General features: G+C 41.7%; 1 protein-coding gene across 1 annotated transcript in view; it reads left to right on the plus strand.

Moving 5' to 3' along the window:
• Positions 1 to 6,055: 6,055 nt before the first annotated feature.
• Positions 6,056 to 19,135, plus strand: part of LOC124711714 (fatty acyl-CoA reductase 1-like) — a 193,367-nt gene continuing 180,287 nt past the window's right edge. Inside the window, exon 1 of the mRNA XM_047241924.1 lies at positions 6,056 to 6,111. The gene's annotated coding sequence lies outside the window, so the exon portion shown is untranslated. The remainder of the gene's footprint in view (positions 6,112 to 19,135) is intronic.

The following is a 19,135-nucleotide window of genomic DNA, read 5'->3' on the forward strand; positions in this document are numbered from 1 at the left end:
AAAGATAATGCTATGAATGTGGTGGAACAGCGGCGGCGTGGTGCACTAAGAGTTCCTCCCCGAGGTGTAACCGTCACTGCTGACATCTACTGTCAACAACTGAGACGTCTTGCAGACGGAATCCAGTAACAACGACCAGGAACACTGCGGGAAGTGATGCTTCTCCACGATAAATCCCGGCTGTCCGCCGATTCCGTAACATCGGCAGGAAACGCTATACAGGAGTTGGGTTTGAAAGTCATTCCGCACCCACCTTATGCATCTGATATTGCGCCCTCAGATTTTCCCCTTTCGCGCTCCATCTAAATACCTTCAAGGAACCTCTTTTCCGGGTGAAAATGCGCTCCGAGCGTGGCTCGGGGAGTTCTTCACTCAAAACCATGTGATCATTACAGTCGCGGAATCGAAACGTTCCCCCAGCATTGGAAAGCTGTTGTAAACAGTGAAGGAGAATATGTCATTGGTGACAAAAGTGTCTGTTATATGTATCTGTTATGTTTATTAAACTTGTGGAGAAAAGCTGTGAACTTATGTAGCAACCTAATACATGCAGATTAAGCTATTTACACAGAGTAAATTAAAACAATTACACTAGTTTGTTATGATATGTACAGTGTGGCACCTAGGACCTGGAGGGCAGCGGGCTGGGGGTAGGTTAGCAGAAACGTGCAGACTAGCGAGGCGGGGTCTGCGGGCTGGGTGCTGTGAAGTTTCGCACGCTTGTTTACTTTAAACGTTCCTGCGAAACTTTGATTAAATGACATGAAAATTGAAATATCTGTGCATGCTGTAGGGCGAATCTAGAGCCATGAAGGCAGTCTGCCTGGGGGTGGAGGGGTTTGAACCTAAGACCCTAGTGGTAAAGATCAGGGGGACAGGGCGGTTTTGAACCTTAGCGCATAGGCGAAATTACATGCTGTGGGTTGAGCGCAGAAGCTTTCGGCCCAGCAGCTTCATCATTGCTGTAAAGTAACTAGTGACGTCATATGCCCTTTCGTAACACTTGTTTAAATGTGAAAATATGTCAAGCTTGTTCCAGAAAGAACAAACACACCCTGCTTTCAGACAGTATGTTCATTCAGCAACGCAGCAAGTGACTAAACTTTGAGCTTTCTGACTTCTTAAATTTTATTCTTGCGTGGAACGGCGAGGACGTCCATGCCAAGAAACCGCATCAGTCGGTCATTCCATATCAATTCCCTAGGTCTCGCTGCTCGACAATCACGTATTTCGGCGAAAACGTATGTGAGCTTTCGCACGTGTCCCTGATGAAGACTGGTAAAGCTTAACGTTCGTCGCGAAAATACTGGGTGAGATATAGTCACTTGTTTGAGTGAATGCACGACTTCGCACAGACCGAGCGTGAATTTCTAGCGACTTGGGCTGTTGCATCTCGGGCATTATTTCCTTCTTCTTCGTAGTCTTCCCGTCACCTCTGATGTTTTTCTGTCGCAAGATTCCACTTGTTACTGCCTCTCTCGTTTCAGAAGGGCGCCTGTGAAGTTTTTCTACCTTTTGGTCTTCGAACGTACATCTGACAACGGCAACTCCCCATCGCACGCCAACTCATATTTAGTGGCAAGATGGTCCAGTGGATAGCGTGTTCAAAATTGAACACGGATAGAGTAGGAAAACAGGAAGAAGGTGTACTGGACCGTGAAAAAAGAAGCAAAATTGAAATAGTGAACGGTGCAATCTTAAGACGTGCAAAATCGAGCGACTGGGAGGAGCCACAGCGTCGTGACTATGTGGTCACGTTGTTGGACTACAACGCGGGATATCTGTGGTCAAATCTCTCTCGCGACCTTTTTCTTTTTCACAAAATTATGAACTGCTCATTCGCTCACAGACTGTTCTCCTTCTGTACACTTGTCAATTCTCATTCTATACACTGGTCATAGAACATGAGTCATCAGGAAAAATATACTACCATCGCAAACAAATGTGATGAATAGTGCGAGCAGATGAGATCCCACGTAAATCTCTCACAGATATGAAAACAACGAATAAATGGGTGTGAACTATAAAGGAATTCAAGAGTCAAAACTTCCAGAGCGTTGAAAACAAACGTTTTGGTATAGCGGAAGGGAAACTGTGTCATTGTGAAACTGCTGCGTTCATTTGTTGCAGCGTATGTGACAAACTATCATGTCTTCATCCTGTCATTGGGAGCCATCACATTCACTTTCAAAGGAACACTTCCTCTGCCAAGGATACATATCCCAATCACACACCAGGCGTGCATCGGTAAGAGATTCCTGTTATATCACACACGTGCTGTCATTAATGCCGTGTATCACACACCAGAAGTGTTTTCCGATCGAGCACTCAGTTGAGTTGCCGCCTTGCCATAAAAAGTTTGCAGATTCCATTCGAGAGCCACTTCTTTCCGACTGCTGATAGAGCATTTGTGTGGAATCAAACTTTATTATAAGTCCCTTCGTTGCTCTTCGCTTTTGAAAGTGGCTGTTACACCACGGCACAGACACAAATCTGAATACAGCGATCAGACATGTCAATGATCGGACAGAGCGCTCATAATTTTGAGGGGGAAAAATGGACACGAGAAAGATTTTAACGCAGATATTCCACTTGTCCAACACCGTGACAACATCAACACGGTGCCATGGTTCTTTCAATTCTCTCGATTTGCACATCTTGTGCTTCGACCGTTCACTGTTTGTATTTTGCTTCTTTTTCCACAGTTCATTGTACCTTATTTTTGTTTTCATTCTTCATCAGTGTAAAGTTTTCGCCGGCTTGTCCACTGCGCCATCTTTGCAACAAGTTTGAAGGTAGGCGATGTGGTGTTTCCCTTGTGAGGACTCAGCACTTCGGGATTGTTCAACATAAAACCTACGAAACACGCAAGAAATCCTATGTACCAACAGAACATCAAAGGCCAAATGTGGCAAAAATTATCGGATGACTCGATGCTACCCAATCCTGTAATGCAGACGGTGGCAAGTGACAAGGAAAAAGTTGGCCAAACCTCCCGTATACGGAGCTTTAGCATTCATATACATCACAAAACGCACCGTACTAGCGTAACACTTACTAAATCTAGGAAAAAGTGTACGAATACTGGGCAGACTGGGTGTTCTAGTGGCGCTGTGCGTCCAATCCGGAGACAGCCTCCTCGAGTGCGGTCACAGCGCACAACAGTTTGTTCACTTCCCATCGCTCACTCACATTGTACCGTGAATTCCTCTCAACGACGCTTCGCTACCATCGCCAACGCTAAACGCTACTGGGTTATTTTCCCTCAGAATCGAAAATAGTAGGCACAGTATTTAAGTAAGTACTAAGTTAGACAAAAAAGGGAGTAAAAGTACATCCTCTTCAGTCAGATATTTCACATTCACTACACTTAATTTCACGAGAAACCCAGTGAAGTTTCCGCTACAGTTGAAAGATTACATAGATGCAATAATTCCATTCAGGGTGAACATTAAGACAAATGACAAACTGGAGGGACATATCTGATTGAAACAGGAAAAAAAGGTCCTATAAACATGTGTCTTTAAATGGCCGATGTGTGTGTGTGTGTGTGTGTGTGTGTGTGTGTGTGTGTGTGTGTACAACGACAGCAAATTGTCACAGTACAGAGCTTTATTCCATCCACGTCACAACAGATGTTCCAAGTGGCTTCCGTTGGATGCAGTGTACGCGTTCAGACGTCGCGTCATTGATTGCCCCACCCTCTCGCACTCTGTCTGAATAGCGTCACAGGTGTCGTGAATTTTCTGTTGAAAGGTCTTCACATCAGGAACTGGTTCAGCACACACAATGCTGTTCGGGTGCCTCCAGAAGTGAAAAATCCAGGGCGTTCCAGTGGACTGATATAGTAGGCCATGCTGCAGGACCTCCGTGTACTATCCGTCCAGGGAAGATATCGTTGATGTGTTGGCGAACTGTATTGTGGAAGTCGGGTGGTGCTCCGTCATGCAGAAACTACGTAACGCGTCGTATTGCCAAAGGCACATACTCAAGCAGCCCTGCCAGATATATCGCAGTAAATCCAGGTATGTTCGTCGGTCGACGCGTTGTGGAACAATGACAGGTCCAAGTATATGGCCACCATGAATCCCTGCCTACACATTGATGATGAACCGATGCTGTTGGGATGCCTCAGCCATTCGCCGAGGATTATCTGTAGCCCACAGGCGACGATTACGTAGATCGATGATGCCAGTTCTGATAAATGTTGCTTCGTCGGTAAAGAGGAATGATGACAGAAATCTCATAATTGTGATAGCGTGGGGAAAAACCTACGACAAACTCTTTCTCTAGAGGGGAATCCGCTGTTGATAATCCACGCACTCTTTATAGGTGCTAAGTATAGTAGCGGTTATCATGCGGGATTCGCATTATCGCTTTCTGTCTTCACGTTGGCGGGCCATTTGTCTGAAGCTTGTTTTAGGGTTCGCCTCAATATTCTGCAGAACCCGGCCCTGCAAATCTGTTGTACGCACAATCCGCCGCTTTTCTGCACGTTCGTCTGTATGAAGAGACCCATGATTACACAAACGCCCAAAAAGGGCTTGAAAGCTCTCGACCGGACCATTTCCATCTGTTTGGCCGTACACAAATATCACCTCGGCTTGTTACCGTCATGAATACCAGACAAAACTGCAGCTTACTGTACGATGCATCAGTCACACAGATTGCAACACGCAAGGAACATCATGTGAACTTTCATTTGTAGGGCTATCCACTGTAATGGACACGTGTTCATAGGACCTTTTTTCCTCCATTTCGAGTGAGGAATCCGTCCCTGCACTTTGTCGGTTACGTTAATGTTCACCTTGTATATGAATACCTATGTGATCAAAGAGGTGCGGTAGGTGCCAACGGGTTGCAGAATATTAGATTTGGGAGGAAATTTAAAGTGACTATGAGATGACGAAACTCATGGTTGTGCAATACGGACACGAAGTACGTGTAGAACAGTTGAAAAACTGATAGGATTTGACTCTGAGGAAGATGATTTTAGTTTTCCGGAGCGGTGTAAGGAAACGTGAGATATACCGACGTTACGACTTATCTCAGAAGATATATAGAAGAAAAGAAAAGCTAAATTTACAACACTCACAGATTTAAACAAATTTTTTACTGTGCTTACTGCAACACAAGCTATGAAATTCTGGAGAAAGTAGGGATAAAGCACAGGAAACGAAAAAATTTCTATGACTTGTACAGAATCTAGACTGAAGCTATAGGATTTGAAGAAAATGAAAATGAAGCAGTAACTGAGAAGGGAGTGAGACAGAGTTGTAGCCTGCCACTGGTAGTATTCAGTTTGCACTTTGAGCAGGCAGTGTAGGAAATTAAGAACAAAAATTTGGAAGTTTCAGGCTTGCCGATGGAACTGAAATTATGTAAGTAAGTGAATGGAAGAGCAGAAGAACGGAACGGGTAGTGTCTTGCAAACAGGTTATAAGATGAAAAGAGCAAAAATAATAGTGGACTGTACCCGAGCTACACTAGGCGATACTGAAGGAATTAGATCAGCAAATGAGACACTAAAGGTGGTAAATAAGTTTTTCTGTTTGTTAGCAAAATAACTGATGATTGACGAAAAAGAGATTGTATAAAATTCAGACTGACAACAACAAGGAAAGCGTGTCAGAAAAAAAGAGCACAAAATTAAGTGTTACGAAGTAGTTTTTGAAGTTATTTGTATGGAGCGTTACGTTGTCCGTAAGTGAAGCGAGAACAAGGAACGATTCAGGTTAGAGGAGAATATAAGCTTTTGAAATGTGTTACAACGGAAGGATGTTGAGACCTACTTGGGCAGATTGAGCTGCCGAAGAAGGGATACTGTACAGAATTCATGAAAGGAGAAGTGTGGTCCATAACTCGACTAAGAGAAGGGATCGGTTGGAATGGCACATGCTAAAGCATCCAGGATACTTTCCGCATGTTAATACCGTGACTGGTAAATTTGACGTCAATTCATCGGCAGGGATAACACATTCGGCTTGAGTGATGTAACCGGAACTGCTCGGATTGCTAATAAGCGCAGGAGGTCGACGTTCCGACGAGTACTGACGCCACTGCCGCGAAGCCTGTCGTACGCCGTACGTCGCCGCTTTGCCCTCACAGAACGTAAGTCACATCTTGGCTTCACCGCATTTTTTCCTTTCCTTTACTTTTTTAGGGGTCCTACCCAAGACCTTTGCACTCAGCTACATAAAACAAATCGTGTAACTGCAACAAATCATAAATATACGTACTTAACAATTTCAGTGAAAGCAACAAGAAAGACTCAGACTTGACGATGTGCAGAAGAATGTGTAGTTGTGTTACAACCGGGGCCGCTATAGACGAAAAATGACGTCCCCTCTTTTTTACCATCATCGGTTTCCACCCACCCCCTGCGCCACCACCATCGTACAATGGCACAACAATTAAAATCTCCTATTATACTTTTAATCATTAAACTAATATGACCAAACGACCTCATCTTCTGGCGACAGTCATCAGTTCAACTGACGCATGAGAAATGATCAGCAGAGACAGAACGAGAAAGAGGGACTGAGGGTGGTATGGTATCAAGTCACAACGTGATCGTAGGCCAGTTTACTTCCGTTTTGTACTCAGTAGCTGCTACTTTACTTTTTAGGTAGGTAGGGGCAATGTGTTTACTTTCGTCAAAGTAAGTGACGATTTATTAAGTAACAGTTCTGTAGCTCTTGAAATCAACGCTGTGTTTTAATTTTCCATCTTTTTTTCTCCTCATTTGCTCAACTTTTCGCTGTTTGATTTGAAAATAATTTTTTCAGCCTTTTGCCGCCCCTAAAATGTTTTCTTCGTAGGCGGCCGCCTAGTCTTGTCTCTTTGTAGTAACTGTCCTGGTTACAGCTGACTAGAGTTTCCAAGTGCAGCAGAGAATAAACTTGCGTTAAATGTATACAACTCTGGTATGTAGAGAGTCTAGAAGGTTAATCACCTAACACATGCTCTGCAGTATTCTCGTACCTGAGAGGCACTATCGATAACTGTTTCGACAGAACTCAATTGTAGCCAAAGGCGCGTATTTGTAGCCAATACACAGATTTTTGAGACGTTGGACGAAGTGCAGTTTTTTACAATTACAAATTTGTAAATGGGACAGTGCCTGTTGACATTAAAATCCTAAAAGTAGCATAAATGTGAATGTCGATGGTTTTTGTTGTGGCAAGCTAGTGCAAGTAGTTCACGAGTTATCTTACTGTAAACAATGCTAACACTGACAGCTGTTTGTTCCATGCTATTTCTTGGATGCCAGCCGGCGATGTTATGTTCTTTTACATTGTGTTATGTTTACACAGTGAATGCATTGCGACGACCCTGTCACTTATTGTGTGATAGTGGACGTAGCAGCACGTGCTTGGCAGATGGTATTTCCCAGTGCGAAAATAGCGGACATGCTCGTGGCTTGTGGTGAACTTAGGAAGTATGAGGTTAGTACGCGTACCGCGGACGCAGAAAGAAATCCCAATAGACAGAAACCTCTTCAACTTCTTCACACAGTTACAGATGATATGAAACGGCGTATTAGTGCTGAAATGCTAGAACGTGTGCATCAATCATTGCATGGCAGACCGCAAGCCCGTACTGACACTGGTGGTAGTCATTTTCAGCACAATTTTTGAGGTTGCTATGGTTCCTTACATGTCAGACCCGACAGAGGTACTGCATTCACCTTTCCTTTTGTCTTTCGTTTGTCCTAGGCCATAATTTAACAACACGACACATCCGGAGATTTGTGTACGGCTGCACATACTCGCCTATGAGAAATTCACATTCGTTTTTGTTACAACGTGAAACAAATGTCATTGTTTAAAATGTTCCTACTACGATACATCGTAAACTTCTTGCACTAGGTTCTTGCAATAAACAGCACTGACGTTCTAATGTAGTCTACTCTGAATTTGGTATCGTCACTAGGTATTGATACCTGGAAATAGTTGTACCTCTTCTAAATAAATATACCTTTGTAACTTATAGCACGCTGCATACGGGCTTCATAGTTGTGCCCCTGCCTACCATTCCAACGTGCGAGATCGGCATATAAATGACGTCTTCGACTATCGAGATATTTGCGGTTCATATGCTTCATCCTATAAGTTAAACTGTGTCGGTCCCAATTGTAGCCTTGTTGTACATAATAAACACAATGAAAAATCTCTAACATATTTGAGCGTCAACCATTACTGAACAGTACTGGTATTATAAAAAAATAAGTAAATTATTATTTGCAGTGCTGCATGACTTGTGTGAATCCATAGATAAATGGCGGAAATGATATTTATAATTTTGTTCCTGTAAAAAATTTTCTATATTACTGAAGTGACATAGCACCACCTTCGACCTTCACAATTTCGTTTATCACGGATATCAAACGGGGGTAGTCGACGTGTTGGTCGTGTAAGGTTGTTTGGTGTAAAAGCTCTGCAACAGGGAGCGAATATCTTCTCAAACAGTTTTAAGTTATAGGTCGTCATAGACTGGTGCGATTCTAACGAATCATTGAACAGTTAAGGCTGTTCACAGTGCCTTTGTTATGGTAACGTTTTCGAACAGAACGTGTCCCCATGGTGGTTAGTTGTACTTTCGATTCATGTAGGCATCATATTCTGATTGTTAAAGAATACGAGGCAGCTAACACACCCTTTGCTTCCTTCGCTGTTTCTGTTATGTGTTCCTCAAACGTAAGCGATTTTCTCCAAGTGAACTCCGTGGTATTTGGCAGACGCGGTTCACGGAATATTTCGACTGATCAATCGCGAAGTTGCTGGCTAAATTCTGTCTTATTGTCGTATGAATAGCCACATAACTTTTGTTAGCATTTATTTTGACCTGCTGTTGCTTAATCGTTTTTCAGTCTATATCATAGCCGTTTGGAATTCGTAGTCAGTGTTAATTGCATTGTCGTCTGCTTGATACATCACTGTATCGTCGTCGAATATGAACTGTGGTATTTAAACAGATAAATATTAAACACTATCGGTCGCAAAATGGAAGCCTGTGCAGCTCCAGCACAATGGGCTTCGCCACATTACTTACTGTATGCTGTTTGCACTCCAGTATTATTCTTGGAACTAGGAACCTTCGTTACAACAGTTGCAACTTGTCGTAACTTTTTTGGTAAGGTGCTAGATTTCCGAACGCCAACAGAAATCGATAATGCGTAAATCGTTATAGGCGCTAAAAGCTGGCTAAAGCCGGAACAGCCGAAATTTTTTTGAAGGACTGAACGGTGTTGAGAAGGGATAGGATAAATACAGTTGGTGTTTGTTGCTGTTGGACGTAGTTTATCTTCTAGCCAAATTGAAATAGATAGTTCCTATGAGTTAGTACACGCAGAGGTCATTCTTGGCAAGCGGAATAAAGTGGTAGTTAGGTCCATTTACTGACCCCCCAACTAAGACGATACAATTTCTGAAAGATTCAAAGAGAACTTGAGTCTAATTTCCCTCATACAATTGTAGTTAGTGGTGACGTCAGTTTACTCTCAATAAGTTGGCAAAATACATGCATAAGTCCGGAGGTAAACGTTAAGCATAATTTGAAGTTACGCTAAACGCATTCTCTGCTAATTATTTCCAGAAATTAGTTGATGAGGCCACTCAGATAGTAAACGGTTGTGAAAACACAGACGACCTCATAGCAACAAATTATCATGAGCTCATAACGGGCATCAAAACGAATACAGGGGTTAACGAACATAAGGTTGTCGTAGCAAGACTGAAAACCGTAACTCCCAAATCCATAAACAATAAACGAATAATATACCTGTTCAAGAATCAGATAAAAATCCGCTTTACGCTTTCATGGGGAACAATCTCCACTCGTTCCGAATTAATAATGTAAGCTTACACGAAATATGGCCTCAACTCAAAGAAATTGTATCGACAAGAATTGAGAGATTTATACCAAAACAAATGACTGAGTTGATCCCCCACGGTACACGAAACAGTTTAAAAAACTGTTACAGAAACAATGAAAAAAGCAGGCCTAATTCAAACGGACGCAAAATCCCCAAGACTGATGATGTTTTACGGAAGCTCGAAATTTAGGGCGGACTTCAGTGCGAGATGCTTCTAATAGTTCCCACAGCGAAACCCTGTCTCGAAGCGTGGCAGAAAATCCAAAGAGTGTCTCGTCCTATGCAAAATATACTACCGGCAAGACACAATCAATGCCTTTTTTGCGCAATGGGAATGCTATCGATGACAATGCTGCTATAACAGAGTTACTAAATACAGTCTTCTAAAATTTCTTCACTAAAGAAGACACAGTAAATATTCCAGAATTCGAATGAAGAACAGCTGCCAACGTGAGTAACCTGAAAACAGGTATCCTTGAAGCAGTGAAGCAGCTTAAATCATATAATAAAAGCAAGTCTTCCGGTGCAGAATGTATACCAATTAGGCTCTTATCAGCGTATGCTGATGCAGTAACTCCATATTTAACAGTCATATACAGCCGCTAGAGACCAAGGACCTGTACCCAAAGGTTGGAAAGTTGCGCAGGTAGCACCAATATTCAGGAAAAGCAATACCATCTATATGCAGCAGGATTTTGCAACATATACTGTGTTTGAAGATTATGAAGTACCTCGAAGAGAACGGTCTATTAACACACAGTCAACAGGTTCAAATGGCTCTGAGCACTATGCGACTTAACTTCTGAGGTCATCAGTCGCTTAGAACTTAGAACTACTTAAACCTAACTAACCTAAGGACATCACACACATCCATGCCCGAGGCAGGATTCGAACCTGCGACCGTAGCGAACGCTCGGCTCCATACTGTAGCGCTTAGAACCGCACGACCACTCTGGCCGGCACAGTCAACATGGAATTAGAAAACATATTTCTTGTGCAGCACAACTAGCTCTTTTTGCACACGAAATGATGAGTACTACCCACAAGAGATTTCAAATTTATTCCGTATTTGTAGATTTCCAGTAGGCTTGACTCCGTACCTCACAAACAGCTTCTAATCAAATTGCGAATGGATTCGTGATTTCCTGTCAGAAGGGTCACACTTCGTGGTAATTGACGGAAAGTCCACGAGTAAAACAGATGTGATTTCTGGCGTTCCGAAAGGTGGTGTTACAGGACCTCTTCTGTCCCTCATCTGTGTAAACGATTTAGGAGACAATCTGGGCAGACTTTTTAGGTTTTTTGAAGATGAAGCTGTCACTGATTCTCGAGCCTAGTCATCAGAAGAACGAAACCAATTGCAAAACAATTGTGTTAAGATATATATATATGGTGAAAAAACTGGCGATTGACGCTAAGTAATGTAAAGTGTGATGTCATCCACATGAGTGCTAAAAGGAACCCGTTAAACTTAAATTGGAACAACTTAAATTGGAACAACTTAATTTGGAAGAAAGCATAGGAAATGTTGTTGGGGGACGGTGAACCAGAAACTGCATTTTATTGGCAAAACACTTAGAAGATAAAGCAGATCAACTAAAGAAACTGTCAACACTACGTTTGGCCGTCTTACTTTGGAGTACCGCTGCGAGGTATGGGATTCTTACCAGTTCACGAGATTAACGGAGTATATCGAGAAAGTTCAAAGAAGGTCAGAACGTTTTCTATTATCGAGAAATAGGAGTGGGAGTCACGGACATGATACAGGATTTGGGTGAAAATCATTAAAATAATGCGTTTTTAGTTGCGGCGAAGTCTTCTCACTAAATTTCAATCATCAAATTTCTCCTCCGCATGCGAAAATATTTTGCTGACGCCTACCTACATAGGAAGAAACGATCATCATAATAAAATAAGGGAAATTAGAGCTCTTGCGGAAAGATATAAGTGTTCGTTTTTTCTCCGCAGTATTCGAGAATTGTTGTGAAGATGGTTCGATGAGCTCTCTGCCGAGCACTTAAGTGTTATTTGCAGGGTAGCCGTGTAAATGTAGATGCAGGTAACAATGTGTATTGTTTATGGTAGATGGTACCACTTCATTTACAGACTTCTAAACATAGAGATATGTAGGAGTAATCTGCCCGTTCAGGTGAAGGCTTACAAGCAATTTTCGTACGTAATAAACAGCCTACGGGGTCCCAAAACAGTGTACGATAAAATTATATCGCAAGCATCAGCATTTACGCGAACATTCAACGAATTGCGTTAAGCCTAGAGCTTAAAGACCAAGTCGTGTATAATTTCTTCACACTTAAGCGATATACATAAGTACAACCAATAGTCCTAAACTTTATAAGCAAATGGTTCTGGATTCTAGTTTCATTATGTGCAACTTTCTTAACGTATACTTGTTTTCAACACACATATTCTTTAAACTACTACAGCAACATTCACATACTTTCAAATCAAGCCAATTGCCCTAATAGGCTTGTAGCCGTAAGGTCATTAACAACCTAAGATTACACGACATCATACTCAGTGCATAATTACTGTACGGAGTTCACGATTTAAACTGCAGTGCCGATGTGAAAGTCGTCATTCATGTACGTTGCGACATTTGAAGGGTTCAGGACATATTTGTTTATTTCAATAATAATCAACTTATCATTTGTTAATGAGGAAACATATCGTTCCATTATACAGGGTGCTCCATTTACCTTGGCCACCACAAATACCTGTTTTTCCAGATGAAAATTACTTAACGTTTCAAATAAATATTCTTTAGCCGTCTTGGGGATATCAATCAGCATGACTGCCTTCGTTATAGCTTTATTTCTTTCATAGATGTGAACAGCGGTATGACTGTTTTAAATGACACCCTGTATTTTTTATTTCGTAATTCATTTCCTGTTCTAAAGACCTATTCAAAAATGTATTACAGTGTACCATTCACTGAAACACAACGTTATCGATTACATAGCACAACATTGACTTTCACTCCGGGATCACAAACTCGTCCATTTTCTGGAGTTGTCAAAAAAAAAAAAAAAAAAAAAAAAAAAAAAAGAGAAAAAAAAGAAGGTTCAAGTGGGTCTGAGCACTATGGGACTTAACTTCTGAGGTCATAAGACCCCTAGAACGTAGAACTACTTAAACTTAACTTATCTAAGGACATCACACACATCCATGCCAGAGGCAGGATTCAAACCTGCGACCGATGTGGTCGCGCGGTTCCAGACAGTACGCCCCTAGAACCGCTCGGACACACCGGCCGGCTGGAGTTGTCTGATAACAAATGAAAAGCAAGTGAAAACATAACACAAAATTGACTTTGACTCTCCTGTACCATTGTCCAGGAGCAGAACATTCAAACGCGCTCGAAGTGGTGACCCTGGACACCGATACACTAGCGCAATCGTTGGATGAAAGAAGTATTTACTGCTTCCACTGTTGCCTGCTGAAGAGGATTACAAGCAAGCACGATATGTTCCTGCGTGTCCTCTGGAGTTGTTGGAATATCGAGATAGACAACGTCTTTAATGCATCCCCAAAGAAAAAGTCCAGAGAATTTAAACCAGGGGACCTAGCAGGCCAAGTAACTGTTCCTTCTAGGCAAATCCATCTGACAGGATACCTTCGGTTCAGAACAAGACGTGCACGCAAGGCATTATGTGCTCTACATCCATCGTGTTGATATCACATAAGCATTCTGGTTCTTAGCGGCCCTCATCCAGAAGAGGAGTTCGTCTGTCGAAGTTGGCATACGTTGTGCCGTTTAGCCTACCATTAATGGAATAAGGGCCAATAATTGTAGTACCAAGCATCCCATACCAGACGTTAACTCTCCACTGACGCTGATGTCCCACTTGTCTTGCATCGTGGGATGTCGCTGGACCAATAATGCATGTTCCTTGTATTTACCTGTCCTTTGTTTGAGAGGATCTTTCGTCGGTAAGTAGAACATTGGAGAACAAGTTCGGGTTGGCGAAGATTTGCTGCTGTGGCCACTGACACAACTGTACACGATTCTGGAAATCATTTCCACGCAATTGTTGATGTATGTGTACGTGGTGAGGATGGAACCAGTGACGCGTAAGAATACGATGTACACTGGTTTTAGGAACGCCAATCTTGTGTTCAAGCTGTCGTGTGCTCCCATGTGGATTCATAGCCACGGATGGGAGAACATTTGCTTCGGCAGCTTCGTTTGTGCGAGTGTTACGACGATTGCGTTGTCATGGGTTGAAACTTCCCGTTTTACGAAGCGTCGCAATAAGACGAGAAAACATCCGTCGGGAAGGTGGGTTCTTGTCAGAATATCACTCTCTGTACAATTCCGCTGCCCGGGGCAGCTTTTCGCCTACCTTGAACAACAACAATAAAAGAAACGTTTGTAGGAAAGACAGCCTTTACTGTATGACTACTCCACACAACAGTATTAAAAAGGACTAAGCTACTGTACTAAATGTACCAATACATAAAAATCATTATTGCAATTACTGTTCTACTAACCTACATTCCCCATAGATGAGTAGCATTTCTACCTTCTCTTCGTTGGTGTACGTTCTATTCACACAGCTCTTCAACTGACGATGGATGACGGAATGACGTGTGTGCATTCTACTTACGTTTACATTTGTCCTCTCTCAGCGTCAGCACGTTGATATGTTCCATTACTCCTAGTACCTGCACTAAGCGCTGGGTTCGTCAACGTCCATGTTATGTTATGTAATTAATAACGTTGTGTTTGAGTGAATGGTGCACTATGATATATTTTTAAACAGGTCTTTAGGAGAGGAAATTAATTACCGATTAAATAAAGCAGGGTGCCATTTAAAAAAGTCATACCGCTGTACATATCTTTGTAAAAAAACAAAGCTACAACGAAGCCAATCATCTGATTGATGTCCCCTTACGGCTGAAGAACATTTGCTAGAAACATTTTGTAATTTCCATCTGGACAAACAGTTATTTAGGGTGCTCAGGACAAATGGGACACCTTGTATATAAAGCTTTCTCAACATCAACCACCGGCCGCTATGGCCGAGCGGCTCTACGGGCTTCAGTTCAGTGCGACCACGCGGCTGCTACGGTCGCAGGTTCGGATCCTGCCTCGGGCATGGATGTGTGTGATATCCTTAGGTTAGTTAGGTTTATGTAGTTCTAAGTCTGCGGGACTGATGACCGCAGATGTTAAGTCCAATTGTGCTCTGAGCCATTTGAACCATTCGACATCAACCAATCATTGACTCGGTGTAGACCACTACCTTACCCACGCGAAATTTCCTATCACAGATCGATAAACATACACTTTACATATTATTAACGCGCACACTGACGAGAGATCGATCAAAATAAGGGCTAAATACATCGGAAACTGACAATATTTCGACTGAGACAGGCGTCGCGTATCAAAACCAATCCTATGTACAACGCAATAAAGAACTTACTTTTTGTACAACGGCTACATCTCAAATACAGATAGAACGAAATGTACGATATAGACGGAAGTACAACTAATAATCCTGGGCTGCTATGGAGCATCAAGACAGATGCAGGAGCTAGTGATCACAAGATCGTTGTAACGAGACTGTATACCATAACATCCAAATCCACCAAAAATAAACTGAATATATATCTATTTAAGAAAAGTATATAAAAATTTGTTTGATTCCTTCCTAGTACTCGTTCTCCACTCCTTACAAACCAGGTGTGGTTTAAATTAAAAGAAATAGTGTGGAAGGGAACTTAATAAATTAATACAAGATAGTGCTCATTCCCTAAGGCACACAGATCAGAACACTGTTGCAGGATCAACCTAAGAACCATGTGAAATTTAAAAGAACGCAAAATCTTCCAGATCAGCCGTGTTTTACTGAAGCTCTAAACTTAGCACGGACTTCAATATGAGATACTTTTAATAGTTTCCACAACGAAACTTTGTTTGACGGTAAATCCAAAGAGATTCTGATCGTATGTAAAGGTGCAGAAGTGGCAAGACACAGTCAATACTTTCACCGCGTGATAGCAATGGTGATGTTAGTTACAGTCAGTACTTTTCCTGTGTGATGTTAGTAATGGCACTAGAGTGGAGTTGTTAAATACGGTTTTTCGTAATTCCTTCACCCATGAGGACTAAGTAAATATTGTAAAATTCGATTCAACAACAACTGTCAACCACTTAGAAATAGATATCTAGGTATTGCAAAGCAGCTTAAATCATCTAAAAAAGGAATATCTTCCACTCCACATTCAATGCCAAATCACGCAAGATTTCCTTTTCACAGATCCAGAAACCTATACCTTTTTGACATTATTAACACCCACACAGATCGACGACCGATCAAAATATGATGAACAAAACAAAATTCGATGTCAGCTTTGCAACGCGAGAAAACAAGCTGTATCCTGGCAAATTTCTGGGGGTCCCCTTTTGTCTAAAACACTCATTCATGTTGGAAATCCAGCCTTCGCTAAACAATTGACAATGGGCCTGGTCCCACGAGGTCACGAATAAAGAGCACTGAACGCAAACAGTTATCCAAGGTCTGCTGTTACGCAGACAGGCATCAAAGCGTAGTAGTTTCCTTGTGCAAGAATAAAACACTTAACGGTTCACTCCTCCGCAGAAAACAAGAGTTACTTCTGTTGCTCGGCATATAAACACACGGAATAAAGTCAACGTTAGGAAAAACCGGCAATCAAGGGAAATAAGCTTACTACATTCAAATATCATATCAAAATATAACCAACACTAATTTAAAATGTAAATTAAATCTTGACAGGACACACCAAACATCATGCCTTCCACAAACCCACGAGCAGTTTGCTCTCTAATACATGCTGCATAGGTTAACCATAGTATCACCAAACAACTAGAACTATAATAAGTATCTAAACTGATAGTGGAATGTCACACTTTGTTTTGTACGATTCTTGAAGCCTGAACAGAATGGAAATACATCCACGTTCATCTCTAAAATCAACACTGTTCTGTTGTACTGCGAGGTATCTGATACTATATGCTAGAATATAGATGTAATAATTACACCAAACGATGCCACTAATGATAAACTTGCTCCAAGTCTTCAAGCATTTGTGTAACTGTTGTTAATACAGAACCAGCATTTGACCGTGAGGACTATCGACAACGCTCACCTTTGCACAAAATTGTAGTTTGCTTCAAGAGATGGGCTGCTATTCCTTCCACACAGACACATTGCTGTTCTCGTTAAATGAGCACCTTTCGTCACTCATGCGCCATGTCTCAGACTCGTCATTTAGTGGCTGTAGGAGCAGTTTTGTAATAATAAATTTACTATCAAAGATTAGTTTTCAAATACAAGTTTAAATGTTTCATTGCAGTCGAATTGTGGAATTGGCGGATCACGTGTTTTAGTTAAATAGACGTTGTAATGACACTCTGCTGGTAATGACGTTGGATACAATGGTTTGGACTGGAGTTGACGTTGTAACTCATCAGAGAGGTGCTGCGATGGGTTCAGGTTGGGGCTCTGGACAGGCCAGTCAGTTTCAGGAATGTTATTCTCCGTCCTATCGCACACGACACAACTTGATTCACCACTTCAAATTTCCAGTCATTCACTGTCTGGTGGCATCGAACTTTGTACTATCTCAGGTGACGATTAGCACTGAGATCACTGGGCAACACAGACCAAACCATTTTTCTGTTAAAGCTTTTATACTGACAACAGAATACTCCACGCTTCTTTTATCGTAACGTCGCCTCTCCTGTCATATTATAGTTCCGTATTACATAGGAGACGTCTAGATGTTTTGATACACACTGTCATTTTCTGGAATCAGAATACTGTTATGGTATATAGAAGCAATACGACCAGGAACTCCAATATAAAATGGCTTGTGTTAAAATTGTGGCACTAATGGATCAGATGCACGGGGTATTACAGCAGCTCTGTGTGGACACCTATTACCATATGCATCTAAATCTGGACATAATAAAAAATTTCGTTAGGATTGTAGTAAGTGGTGATGTTTGACTACATAACATCCAACCATGATCTCTACAAGCAAGAAGACTAGCAAGGAATTAATTTTCTGTACACTTACAAGTTTGCTATGGAAATGAAGTCGTAGGGGAACGATGTGCGTAAAAAATATGCAAAACATTTTGCATTAACTTGGGACAATTTTTTATAATTTTATTTGTTGCTTACCTGTAACCATAAACACCACTTTAAATCCTAAATGAGTCTCCTGCACGAATCCATGCTTAACAGACTATATTCAATCATTTACAGAAATAATCAACTGATTTGGAGCCAGATTCTCTGTTACAAAATTGCCTCAATTCGACGTATTTATATAAAAAGGCACATGGCAGTTAGGATCGGTTTATGGTTATAGCGTTTTGTGGTCTTGTGTAATGTTTTCAGTATCGCTTAGGCGCTGGACACAGATGACTAAAGAACTGAGTCCTTCGGCCCTGGGTGGTGGTCGGACTGGGCTGGGAAATACCTGTCCGTATGTGTAGGCTTCCGGTATACTCTGCGTCCTAGTGTGCCCTCTGCTGTCCTGTATACATCCACGTTCAGGAACAGAATTACGCCATTTTTTTCCTCCCTCGAGCGTGAACTGTATCATCCCATGCATTTTATCCCTTTCGTGGTTGCTGGGACACATATGTCCCACTAATTTTGGACCTTATTTAAAACACTGGGAAGCGAGTTGCATATTTCTGCTCAGTCCTGCCATCTGTTGTCAGCTCTTCTGAACTCGGAAAAAAATTGAGGCACTGGAATTCTCAGTCTAAAGAAGGCTGTGACTGTTGCAGTGCTTTGTGGCGTGGGTTTCCGCGCCAAAACTTCAATTTCTTGTGTCTCGAGACAGTTTTCGACGTATTCTGACTACTAAAAATGCCCGAAGTAAGTATTTTTGCTATTTTCAATTTCTTAGATATTTAAAAATGACAACTACCTTTTCTAAAACGTATTTTACTTCAAAAATATTTCTTTTTAGCGTAGCCAAAAACTGAGGTAGGCCTTTTCTGTTTCCTCTGACGGTACCACAGCTATAAAGCCCCCGTTTTCTCAGTTCCTTCATTAGTCTAAATGCTGAAAAGAAATTATCAAAAACCACAGTTCTATTGGAATTAAAAATGGTTTACAGAGTCCCAGCACTACTCTTTCACACATTTGGCAATCTGTCAATTCCCCTCTACTGGCAGCAGATTTACCTGTGTAGACATCAAAATTTGAAATAAAACCTGTGTTTGCA

Source organism: Schistocerca piceifrons, chromosome 8, assembly GCF_021461385.2.
Source record: "Schistocerca piceifrons isolate TAMUIC-IGC-003096 chromosome 8, iqSchPice1.1, whole genome shotgun sequence".
Taxonomy (NCBI): Eukaryota; Metazoa; Arthropoda; class Insecta; order Orthoptera; family Acrididae; genus Schistocerca; species Schistocerca piceifrons.